Raw genomic sequence first — 12,438 nt, 5'->3', positions numbered from 1 at the left:
TCTGACGCTAAGATGTCAGCAGGGCTGGTTCCTCGGCCTGCAGAGGCACCACCTACACTCGGCCTCTGTCTTCACACAGCACTCTTCCTGCGTCTGTGCCCAAATTCTCCCCTTTCAGGAGGACATCAGTCATACTGGATTAAGGCCCATCCTAATGACCTCATCTTAACTAATGACATCTCAAACAACCCTATTTTCAAATAATGTCCCATTTTGAGGCAGTGGGTGGGGGTTAGAGCTTCAACACAGGAATCTGGGAGGGACACCACTCAACTCATAGCAGCTTGTGATTGTTCTGTTGGTCAGGGCTGGGCACAGAACACCCCATAGGCTCTCTGCCCCCCCTCCCCCCAACCCTTGTTCCCTACCCTCACCAATGCTAAAATATGAAGATGATGAAGATGATGTCCAGGTGACGTGCCAACCCAGAGAGATCAAACCATCAGGCAGCATTACCCCAGCCCCGGGGCGTGCCCTGACCCTCCGCTTAACTTCCCTTGGTGAAGAGGTGAAGGAGCAGGTGTAGATGAGTCTCACCCGCAGCTAGACGGGCTCAGAGTTCTCTCTGGTGCTAGTTTTGGTACATGTGGGAGGGAGAAGAAGCCGGCTTTCCCAATACCAGGCTCTGGGCACCAGGCTTAGTGCCACCGGGGCGTGCTCATGCCCGACCCCAACTCTCTCACTCTACTTTCTCTCCTCCTTTCCTCCCCTCCAGCTCCAGCTGTTGCTGGTTCCTAGAACCCAGACCACCCATCGGGGACTGGAAAGGAAGAGAAATGACCCCAGCATTTCCCAGGAATGTTACATTTTGACAATCAATTTCCAACTTTAGGTGTGACCTCCTCTTCTCCCTCCCAACTCCCCACAGGGGAGCTGTTAGCATTCTCCCCCTTCTACAGGACTGGGAAATGAGGCTGTGAGAGTGAGGAACTGAGGGACTTGCTGGGATTTGAACACGGGCACAGCCAGCCCCAGAGGGTGGTGGTGGCGAGCCTCCACCAGGCCAGGCTGGGAAGCCTGTGCTGCCACAGGCCTGGCTGGGCCACCTGCCTGCAGCCTCCAGGACATTCGAGTCAAAGTCCAGATCCAATTGCCTTTATCGCGTCTGCTGCAGTTCTACACAATCATCTCAAGGACACCGGCCAGGTGGCCCCCAGGAGCAGGAGGCTGGTCAGCGTTTGTCAGAGCAGGGCTCATCACTGATAACAAAAGTGCTAGCCACGCCACTGCTGGAGGCAGGCTGGGGACTGTGCTTATCTTTCAGAGGACGGAATTCCACAGCAAAACTTTTCAGCCTGCAGTGGCTGCTCATCTGAGCCTTGGTCAGGGCGTGAGGTCCGTCCTCCTCTTGCTGGGAGTAACCTAGAGCAGAGAGCTGTTCTGCCTAAGGTCTGCCCTGCCATTGGCCCTCCTGCCTGAAGGCTCTTTTGCCCTACGGCTAGGAAGGAGTGACTTGTAGGGAAAAATGGGGCCATCTGCCCCAGATACTAAGGCATGGAGAATGATGTAACATATTCTCAACACACGGGCAGGTCCCCGTGTGGATGTGACGGATGTGTGTACACAAGGGCAAGCATGTACACCCCTGCTTCCAGGCCTGGCCCCCTGCAGAAAGACAGAGGAGCCGGATCCTGCTCAGCAGAGAACAACAGGATCTGCCCTCGCCCAGGACGGTCTCAGGACTCCAAACGCATGAGGCCTCACTCTATTCCTGTTTCATTTCCATTAGAGGCTAAGAACTTATTAACAGCCAGGCTTCCTTTCTTTCTACTCCAACTTCAGGTTCCTTCTGAGACTTCACCGAGGAGAGGGATGGGGGCTGCTTTGAAATGCATCTGCTTTGCTTAGTCTCTTCTTAGGCAACTTTTAAAAATTGTGATAAAATACACCATTTTCACCATTGTAAGTGTAGAGTTCTGTGGCGTGGACTCTGTTGTGCAGCCATCATCCACCATCCATCTCCAGAACCCTTTTGTCCCCATCTGAAACTCTGACCCATTAAACACGGACTCCCCACTTCCCCAGCCCCTCAGCCCCTGGCAACCACCATTCTACTTCCTGCCTTGATGAGCTTGATCATTTTAGGCACTTCACATAAATGGGATATACATACTGTATTTGTCCTTTAGTGACTGGTTATTCTCTTTGAAACTCAGCCTTCAGGTTTCATCTATGTTGTAGCATGTATCAGAATTTCCTTCCTTTTGCCTTTCCGTGCTACCTACAGAGGGTTCCATCTGGCATTGTTCTGGATTCTCGTCGTAACTTAAAAGCAAACTTCCACAATGTCCGGAGCCCTTGATGTCCTGCAAATGAAGAAAGAGGATGTCCTTAAGTTCCTTGCAGCAGGAACCCACTTAGATGGCAGCAATCTTGACTTCCAGATGGAACAGCGTATCTATAAAAGGAAAAGTGGTGGCATCTACGTCATAAATCTGACGAGGACCTGGAAGAAGCTTCTGCTGGCAGCTCGTGCCATTGCTGCCATTGAAAACCCTGCTGATGTCAGTGGTATATCCTCCAGAAATACTGGCCAGAGGGTCGTGCTGAAGTTTGCTGCTGCCACCGGAGCCACTCCAATCGCTGGCCACTTCACTCCTGGAACCTTCACTAACCAGATCCAGGCAGCCTTCTGGGAGCCATGGCTTCTTGTGGTTACTGACCCCAGGGCTGACCACCAGCGTCTCACAGAGGCATCTTATGTTAACCTACCCACCATTGCTCTGTAACACAGATTCTCCTCTGTGCTATGGGGACATTGCCATCCTATGCAACAAGGGAGCTCACTCAGTGGGTTTGATGTGGTGGATGCTGGCTCGGGAAGTTCTGTGCGTGCATGGCACCGTTTCCCTTGAACACCCGTGGGAGGTCATGCCTGATCTCTACTTCTACAGAGATCCTGAAGAGATTGAAAAAGAGCAGGCTGCTGCTGAAAACACTGTGACCAAGGAGGAATTTCAGGGTGAATGGACTGCTGCAGCTCCTGAGCTCACTGCTACTCAGCCTGAGGTTGCAGATTGGCCTGATGGCGTGCAGGTGCCCTCTGTGCCTATTCAGCAGTTCCCTGCTGAAGACTGGAGCGCTCAGCCTGCCATGGAAGAGTGGTCTGCAGCTCCCACTGCTCAGGCCACTGAATGGGTAGGAGCAACCACTGGATGGTCCTAAGCTGTTCTTGCACAGGCCCTTAGGCAACATGGAAATAAGGTTGATGGAAAATAAACATCAGTTTCTAAAAAAAAAAAATTCCTTCCTTTTTAAGGCTGTATAATATTCCTATATATAATATATTATATGTAGATATATAATATAATATTATATATAATATATAATATAATATTATATATAATATATTGTATATCATTATATATAACATAAATAATATATAAATAACGTATGTACTATATAAATAATATATTTCTACATATTATATTATAGGATTATACAGGCTAAAAATATTATAGATTATATAAACAGGTAATATATAATATTCGTATGTATATAATATACAGATTTGTTTATGCATTCATCCATCAATGGGCACTAGGGTTCCTTCCATCTTTTCGGTGCTGCTATGTGCATGAGTATACACATCTCTGTTTGAGTTCCTGTTTTCAAGTCCTTCTCTATATGCCCAGAAGTGGGATTGCTGCGTCCTGTGGAAAGTCCATGTTTAACCCGGGGGGAGTCATCATACTGTTTTCCACAGCAGTGGTGCCATTTGACATTCCTACCAACAGGGCACAAGAGTTCCCATTTCGTCACATCCTCACTAACACTTATTTTCTTTTTTCTGATAGTCATCCTAATGGGTGTGAAGTGGTATTTCGTTGTGGTTTGGATTTGCATTTCCTTAACGATTAATGATGTTGGCCATCTTGTCATGTACTTACTGGCCATTTGAATACCTTCTTTGGAGAAATGTCTATCCAAGTCCTTAGGTAACTTCGCATTTTTAAAAAACTCCTTGATGCCCTGAAGGTTGTCATTGGGGACCATTTCTCTCTGAGATTTCCTGTGGCCCATCCCTGCGCTTCGCTTGCTTCCAACACAGGCGTTCCTCTGGGAGCAGGAGGCAAGATGGGAAAGGGAGCTGGAAAGACAAACATCGCCCAGCCTTGGGACCAGCCTGGAGAACTTTGCTCTTGGGGATTTCAAGCTTGTTGCTTGAGAAATCCAGAAACTCAAGCTAAGCTGTGGCCAGTATGCCGTGCTTCCCCCAAGACAGAGAGGCCAGCTTTGAGGGACTTTGTCTGGGCTGGGAGGGCTGCTGACACTGCGCTCCTGGCAGGAATGTGCAGCCCCTGCCTCCAGACCTGTCTTCGGGCCCCCAGCTTGTGATTTTCTAGGGAGAACCTGCTGCCTACTGGCCACATGACACCCACGGTCACACGCACAGGCCTTTCTGCTGATAGGAAAGATTGTAAGTACGTCTGTAACTGGAAGGTGTGTACAGGGCTGGGCTCATCATCCACCTCGGTTCAGAGTTTATTGCCAGTACCAGCCTCCAGGCCCTTCTCCTGTTTCATTCCTCTTCCCCACCACTTCATCTCTGGGCCCAATTCCTGTCCCCACCTCCTCCTCACCCCACCACGGCCATCCATTGCAAGGTGTCTGATGTGTATCCCTGCATCTTTGTCAAACGCATGTTTTTGTGTGTGTGTCTTTAATATACACTGTCCTGTGCTAATAAATTGCATTCTCTTTCTCACTTTATTGTTCAGTTAACACTACGTTTTAAAAACCATTCATACTTTAGTATGTGTTTCTAATTCATAGAGGATTCCATCCTGCCTTCCATATCTGGGAGATAGACAAACAGGTACCGCCATTTCCTGATACACCTGCACTCTTTTTTTTTTTTTTTTTTTTTTTTTTTTGAGTCTCACTCTGTTGCCCAGGCTGGAGTGCAGTGGCGCCATCTCGGCTCACTGCAACCTCCGCCTCCTGTACTCAAGTGATTCTCGTGCCTCAGCCTCCTGAGTAGCTGGGATTACAGGCGCCCACCCCCATGCCCGGCTAATTTTCTGTTATTTTTAGTAGAGGCGGGGTTTCTCCATGTTGGTCAGGCTGTTCTCAAACTTCTGAACTCAGGTGATCCACCCGCCTCAGCCTCTCAAAGTGTTGGGATTACAGGCGTGAGCCAACGCACTCGTCCCTGATCCACCTTTACTCTTAAGGTATGAACTAAATTAATCTAATCATCTATGCCTGCACTTGCTTTTTCTATTGAACTATCTCTTCCTGAGAAGGTGGCTTCCTTAAGATCTCCAACTACAATTGTTGAGCTGTTTCTTCCTACAGTTCTGCCAGTTGTTGCTTCATAGTTTTTTCAAGACTATTGTTTTACGTGTGTGTGTGTGTGTGTGTGTGTTTGTCCATTTTATCATATGCTATATCCCTCTTTGATAATATGATGGTTTTACCTTCAATTATATTTTTTAGCTGTTAATATCACTACTCTTTCTTTGGTTCATATTTACCTGCTATATCATTTATCCGTCTCTTTTCAGTCTTTCTCTATCCTTTTAAGTATATTCCTCACAGTTCTCAGTATCAAGACTAAGAGTTTCTGCCTAGGTATTTTCTGCCTTTTTATTTAGCTACTGACATTTTATTTATAGTTATTATTAATACTGTTACTTTAGGACTTATTTATACCTTATTTTATATATCCTATTTACCATATGTTTTGTTAACTTTTTCCCCTTTCCTTCTGCTGATTTGAAAGTGTGTTTTAGAACCCTGTGAAATGCACCACTGAAGAGAAGGCTCTTAGGAGTCGTGGTGACTGAGAACATCACAGTATCCTGGCTGTGGTCCTGGAACAGAATTGGGCATTCGTGGAAAAACTGGAGAAATCCAAATAAAGTCTTCAGTTCAGTTAGTAATGTTATATCAATGTTAGTTTCTTAGTTTTGGTAAATATATTGCAGATGCGTAAGATGTTAACATGAAGGAAATCTGTACTACCTATACTACCTTTACAATTCTCCCACAAATCTAAAGTTATTTCCAAATAAAAATTTTAAGGTACATCTAGGTTTAAAAAGTACATGTATGCCCTGTAATCCTAGCACTTTGGGAGGCCAGTGTGGGCGGATCACGAGGTCAGGAGTTCGAGACCATCCTGGCCAACATGGTGAAACCCTGTCTCTACTAAAAATACAAAAAAATTAGCAGGGCGTGGCGGCGGGCGCCTGTAGTACCAGCTACTCGGCAGGCTGAGGCAGGAGAATGGCGTGAACCTGGGAGGCGGAGCTTGCAGTGAGTCGAGATGGTGCCACTACACTCCAGCCTGGGGGACAGAGCCGGATTCTGTCTCAAAAAAAAAAAAAAATACATGTATGCATGTATGTATGAGCAGGCAACAAGAGATTATCAGGAATGAACAGATAGCTTTTTAAAAACTTTTGAAATGAAACATACAAATCTTAAAATACCAACTAGGGAATTGGGAGTTAACAAGCTACCAAAATTGCAACCCTGAAAGACAAATAGAAGAAAAACATAAAGGAACACAAGTGAGGATGTGTGTGTGTGAAGATGCACATGTATGTGTAGCCAGGTCCTCAAAAATGTAGAACAGAGAGGATGAGGGAAATAAGATATTCATAGAGATAATGGCCATGATATCTTCAGAACTCGTGAAAAACATATTAGAAGTCTAGGAACAAAAATGCATCCCAAGCAGGATAAGTAAAAATAAATCCTTATATAGACACATCTCAGTGAAAATGAAAATGCAAAAGACAAAGGTAAGATTTTAAAGACAACCAGAGTGAAAGGGCAAGTCACCCACAAAGGCTAACAGAAAGACAGCCAACTTCTCAGCAGACACAACAGAAGTCAGAAGATAGTGAATACAGTCTTGCAAACGTTGACAGAAAATAACTGTCAACCTAGAATGATGAACCCTGCGAGACTATCTTTCAAGATTGAGGGTGGTAAAAATGGGGAGTTTGTCATCAAGAAAGTTGAACTAATGAAAGAAAAAAATTGATCTCAGAAGAGCAATCTAAGATACAGGATAAAAGAGAGAATGCTGAGTAAATGGAAATAATGTATATAAATTCTAATATTGTCCTTAAAAATTATAGTAATTGTATTTATAGATATCATCAAATTGCTCTACTCAGAGGCTTTACCATTTTATAATCACCAGCAACATAAGGAAGCACCCATTTCCCTATCTCTCTGATACTGTGATTTTTACTAAACCAATAGTTGAAAATGGTATTTCAGCCAGGCATGGTGGCTCATGCCTGCAATCCTGGCACTTTGGGAGGCCAAGGTGGGTGGATCGCTTGAGCACAGGAGTTTGAGACCAGCCTGGGCAACATGGCAAAACCCCATCTCCACGAAAAAAAAATTTAAAAAATAGCCAGGCGTGGTGGTGTGCACCTGTAGCCCCAGCTACTCAGGAGACTGAGGTGGGAGGATCACTTGAGCCCAGGAGGTCGAGGCTGCAGAGAGTCGAGATTGTGCCAGTGCACTCCAGCCTGGGCAACGGAGCAAGATCCTGTTTCTAAAATATATATATATATAAATAAAAATTAGCATGTGGTATGTCTTTCTGTATATTTAAATCATCTTTTGTATCTCTTACAATTTTAAAATTTAATTCATAAATATGTTTCATGTATCTCATTAAGTTTGTTCCAAATTGTTTCATTTTGTGTCATCATTGTTTGTTGCTTTTGTTGTTGTTGTTTTTGTAAATGGACTTAAATGAACATTCTTCCATTAGTTTTTCTGTTAATAACTAGTTGTTGTTTACTTATGTGAAGTCTATACTTTCTGAATATTAATATCAAACTAGACAATTTACAGAATTATTCAGTAAATTTACTGAATTTAATTTTACTGAATTATTGTAACACTTTCTTAATAGATTTTATTTATTTTTATTTTTTATTTTTTTTTATTTTGAGACGGAGTCTCGCCCTGCCACCAGGCTGGAGTGCAGTGGTGCGATCTCGGCCCACTGCAATCTCCACCTCCCGGGTTCAAGCAATTCTCCTGCCTCAGCCTCCTGAATAGCTGGGATTACAGGCACCTGCCACCATGCCTGGCTAATTTTTGTATTTTTAGTAAAGACGGGGTTTCACCACGTTGGCCAAGCTGGTTACGAACTCCTGACCTCAAGCAGTCCACCCACCCACCTCGGCCTCCCAAACTGTTGGGATTACAAGCATGAGCCACCGCACCCAGCTAGATTTTATTTTTTTAGAGCAACTTTAGGTTCACAACAAAACTAAGTGGAAAGTGCAGGGATTTCCCACATGCCCCCAAACCCTCGCCACCCATACCACCTCCCCCACCATCCTGCACCAGAGTGGTACATTTGTTATGGCCGATGAGCCTACATTGATTGACACATCATTGTCAACCAAAGTCCACAGTTCACATTAGGATTTACTCTTGGTGTTGCCTGCTCCATGGGTTAAGATGTGTCTTGACATCTATCACTGTGGTATCATATAGGATAGTTTCACTTCTCTGAAAATCCTGTGGGCCCTACCTATTCATCCTCTCTCCCGCAACCCGACAACCACTGATCTTTTTAATGTCTCCATAGTTTTGCTGTTTCCAGAATGTCATATAGTTGGAATCACATAGTATATAACCTTTTCAGATGGGCTTTTTTCACTTTAGTAATACGTGTTTAAGATTCCTCCATGACTTTTCACAGCTTGACAGCTTATTTCTTTTTAGTGCTGAGTCATGTTCCACAGTCTGAGCGTACCAGAGTTCATGCATTCACCTATTGAAGAACGGCTTGGTTGCTACCAGGTTTTGGCGATTATGGTTAAAGTTGCTGTAAACATTCACATACAGGCTTTTTTTTTTTTTTTTGAGACAGAATTTCACTCTGTCACCCAGGCTGGAGTGCAGTGGTGCAATCTCGGCTCACTGCAAGCTCCACCTCCCGGGTTCACACCATTCTCCTGCCTCAGCCTCCCGAGTAGCTGGGACTACAGGCGCCCGCCACCACGCCCAGCTAATTTTTTGTATTTTTAGTAGAGATGGGGTTTCACCATGTTAGCCAGGATGGTCTCGATCTCCTGACCTTGTGATCCACCCGCCTCGGCCTCCCAAAGTGCTGGGATTACAGGCGTGAGCCACCGCGCCTGGCCTCATGTAAGGCTTTTGTGTAGACCTGAGTTTTCAGTTCATTTGGATAAATATCAAGGAGCTCGACTGCTGGATTGTGTGGGAAGAGCACGTTTAGTTTTGTAAGGAACTGCCAACTCTCTTCCAAACTGGCTGTATACCATTTTGCATTCCCACCAACAATGAATGGCCCTTCCTATGGCTTTTCATCCTCACCAGCATTTGGTGTGTAATTTCTGAATAAAATCCTTTGTGTTTTCCAACTATACAGTTATTTTGATCTGAAAATAATAATTTTTCTTCCATTCTGATTTCTCTATCTCTATATTCTACCTCTTGTCAAATTATATTGGCTAACACATCCAGAAAAATATTAAGTAATAGCCGTAAAAAGGGATAAACCTCTTTTGTTCTTGACTTCAAGTTTGGGAGAACTTTTATTGTGTCCCCATTAAGTACAATGCTGGCTTTTATACTGAGATAAGTATATTGTTTCGTATTAAGAAAATATACCTGTTCCTATTTTATTAAGAGTGTTTACCAAAAATAAGCTGTTGAATTTTTCAGTATCTTTAGGAATGATCACATCATTTTTCTCTTTTATATGCTAAATATTAATATGATCAATCACATTGATAGATTTCATAATATTAAACCATTCTTAAATTTCCGGAAGGTAACCTTTTTAGAAAAAAATCTCCTTAGGTCTGGCACGGTGGCTCACACCTGTAATCCCAACACGAGTCAGGCGGATCACTTGAGGCCAGAAGTTCAAGACCAGCCTGGCCAACGTGGTGAAACCCGTCTCTACTAAAAATACAAAAATTAGTTGGGCGTAGTGCCGCATTCCTGTAATCCCACCTACTCGGGAGGCTGAGGCAGGAGAATCGCTTAAACCCGGGAGGAAGAAGTTGCAGTGAGCCAAGACTGTGCCACTGCACTCCAGCCTGGGCAACAGAGTGAGACTCCGCCTCAAAAAGAAAAGAAAAGAAAATCTCCTTAAATTCATAAAAACAACGAAACTTATGTGTGCCCTGATCTCTGAAGAGAATGTTAAATAAATGCATAAATATGAAAAAGCTGCTCATGAAGTGCTCCTGTGTTTTTGGCACACCCAAGTTCCTCCACGTATGGAAAACCCTGGGGCCTTTTGGCTAGAAAGACAGAGGCAGAGCGCCCACGGGGACCTCCCTGTGAACGCAGAGCCTTGCTTAGCTTCCGTTCAGCCCAGGGACTGTTTGTCTGAGGACCCGCCTCAGGCCGCGAGCTATAGCGCTGGGGGGCCCCTCCAGCCTCCAGGTGACTCAACACCACTGTTAGACTCACTAGGCAATTCTGGGAATGATCTGATATCTTTCTAACGTTTCTCAACTTCTTTCACAATGCTGGGGGCCCAAAGCCAGCCCTGCGCTCCTGAGAAAGGAGACATGAGGAGCAGAAGGTCAGGGTCAGCGGGGCACGGTGAGTCTTTCGAGTTTCTTGGGAAATGCTTCCTGGGCTCAGCAAATACAAAATGGGAGCCTTCTGCTTCCACAAATCAAAATCCTGTGATTGCCCCCTCTGACCTCAATTCCTTTTTTCTTTTTTTTTTTTTTTCTTTTTTTTTTGAGACAGAGTCTCACTCTGTCGCCCAGGCTGGAGTGCAATGGTGCAATCTGGGTTCACTGCAACCTCCGCCTCCCAGGTTCAAGCGATTCTCCTGCCTCGGCCTCCTGAGTAGCTGGGACTACACGTGCACGCCATCATGCCCAGCTAATTTTTGAATTTTTGTAGAGACGGGGTTTCACCATGTTGGCCAGGCTGGTCTTGAATTCCTAACCTCAGGTGATCCACCTCCCTCGGCCTCCCAAAGTGCTGAGATGATAGGCGTGAGCCTCCGCACCCAGCCCCCTCAATGCTAATGCTCTCTTTCTAGCCCTCTCTTCCCAGCTCGGATGGGCCCTTGGCCCCAGGTCTCCAGTGGCAAGTCCGGGCGGGCTCCTGGGCCGACTCCTGCAGGCTCAGGCCATCCGCGCCGTAGACACAGCCTGGCCTCCCAGATCTTGGGCAGCTTGGGCTGCACAGAGAATCCAAAAGGCTTGCGAGGAGCCCCAGCCGGTGAGTCCATGGAATGTGTTCGTGATTCGCTGAGATGGAGCCGAAGGGAAACAGCCCAGGGCAGGGACACTGCCAGTATTAGGTAGAACCAGATGAAATTGCAGATAATTTGCTGTTTTTGACCTACGAAAAACCAGCATTATCATACTGTTCAACCAAACCCAAAGGCTGCCTTTGAGACCAACATAATCACAGAACCAATTCTGTGGTGCCACCCAGTGGTCAGAAGAAGAAAACAGAGCTTGATTCTTAAATGATGATGCTGACGATGCTGCTGCTGACAGTGACGCTTCTGGAGCTTCCATGACGTGCTGGGAATAGAAGTTTCACCCAAGTGATTATTTAATGTTTCTGTGTTTGTCGCAACAATCAAGTATACTTATATAATACAAACAGCTCTCCTGAGGTAAGCAGGTAGGTAATATTATTATTCCCATTTTAGAGGTGAGAAAGATGCGGCTCGGGGGGTTTAGCAAGTGGCGCAAAATCGCACAGCCAAAGGAGGCAGACCCAGGTTTGAGCTCAGAGCCTGGCTCAGAATCATGTTCTTCACATGCAGGTTCCCTTTCCACGTTAGGGAGAAGGGGAGGCTCCCAAGCCACAGATCCCAACTCTGCGAGGTCCCCAGGCAAGACTGACCTAGGTGCACACACCTGAATTTCTCAGCACTTCACATCACATCAGAACAGAGGATGAGCCGGGCGTGGTGGCTCGTGCCTGTAATCCCAGCACTTTGGGAAGCAAAGACGGGCAGATTGCTTGAGCCCAGGAGCTCCAGACCAGCCTGGGCAACACGGTGAGACTCCATCTCTACAAAAAATACAAAAATTAGCCGGGAGTGTGGTGCTTGCCTGTAGTCCCAGCTACTCGGAAGGCTGAGGTGGGAGGATAGCTTGAGCCTGGGAGGTCGAGGCTGCAGTGACCTGAGATCGTGCCACTGCATGCCAGCCTGGGTGACAGAGCAAGACCCTGTCTCAAAAACAAAAACCAAAACCCAAAGAACAGAGGATGTCAGTGGAACCATTACAGCAGGATATTAAAGTAATAATTTCAGTCCCAGCACGGTGGCTCACGCCTGTAATCCCAGCACTTTGGGAGGCCGAGGCAGGTGGATCACCTGAGGTCATGAGTTTGAGACCAGCCTGACCAATATGGTGAAACCTTGTCTCTACTAAAAATACAAAAATTAGCCAGACGCCAGTTACTTGGGAGGCTGAGACAGGAGAC

At 45.7% G+C, this 12,438-nt stretch overlaps 1 pseudogene; it reads left to right on the top strand.

Moving 5' to 3' along the window:
* The first annotated feature begins 2,285 nt into the window (after positions 1-2,285).
* Positions 2,286-3,165, top strand: LOC100603165 (annotated as a pseudogene).
* Positions 3,166-12,438: the final 9,273 nt, after the last annotated feature.

The sequence above is a fragment of the Nomascus leucogenys genome, chromosome 11, assembly GCF_006542625.1.
Source record: "Nomascus leucogenys isolate Asia chromosome 11, Asia_NLE_v1, whole genome shotgun sequence".
NCBI classification, from domain to species: Eukaryota; Metazoa; Chordata; class Mammalia; order Primates; family Hylobatidae; genus Nomascus; species Nomascus leucogenys.
The sequence above is the reverse complement of the archived record's forward strand: the minus strand, read 5'-3'. Positions and strand labels throughout refer to the sequence as shown.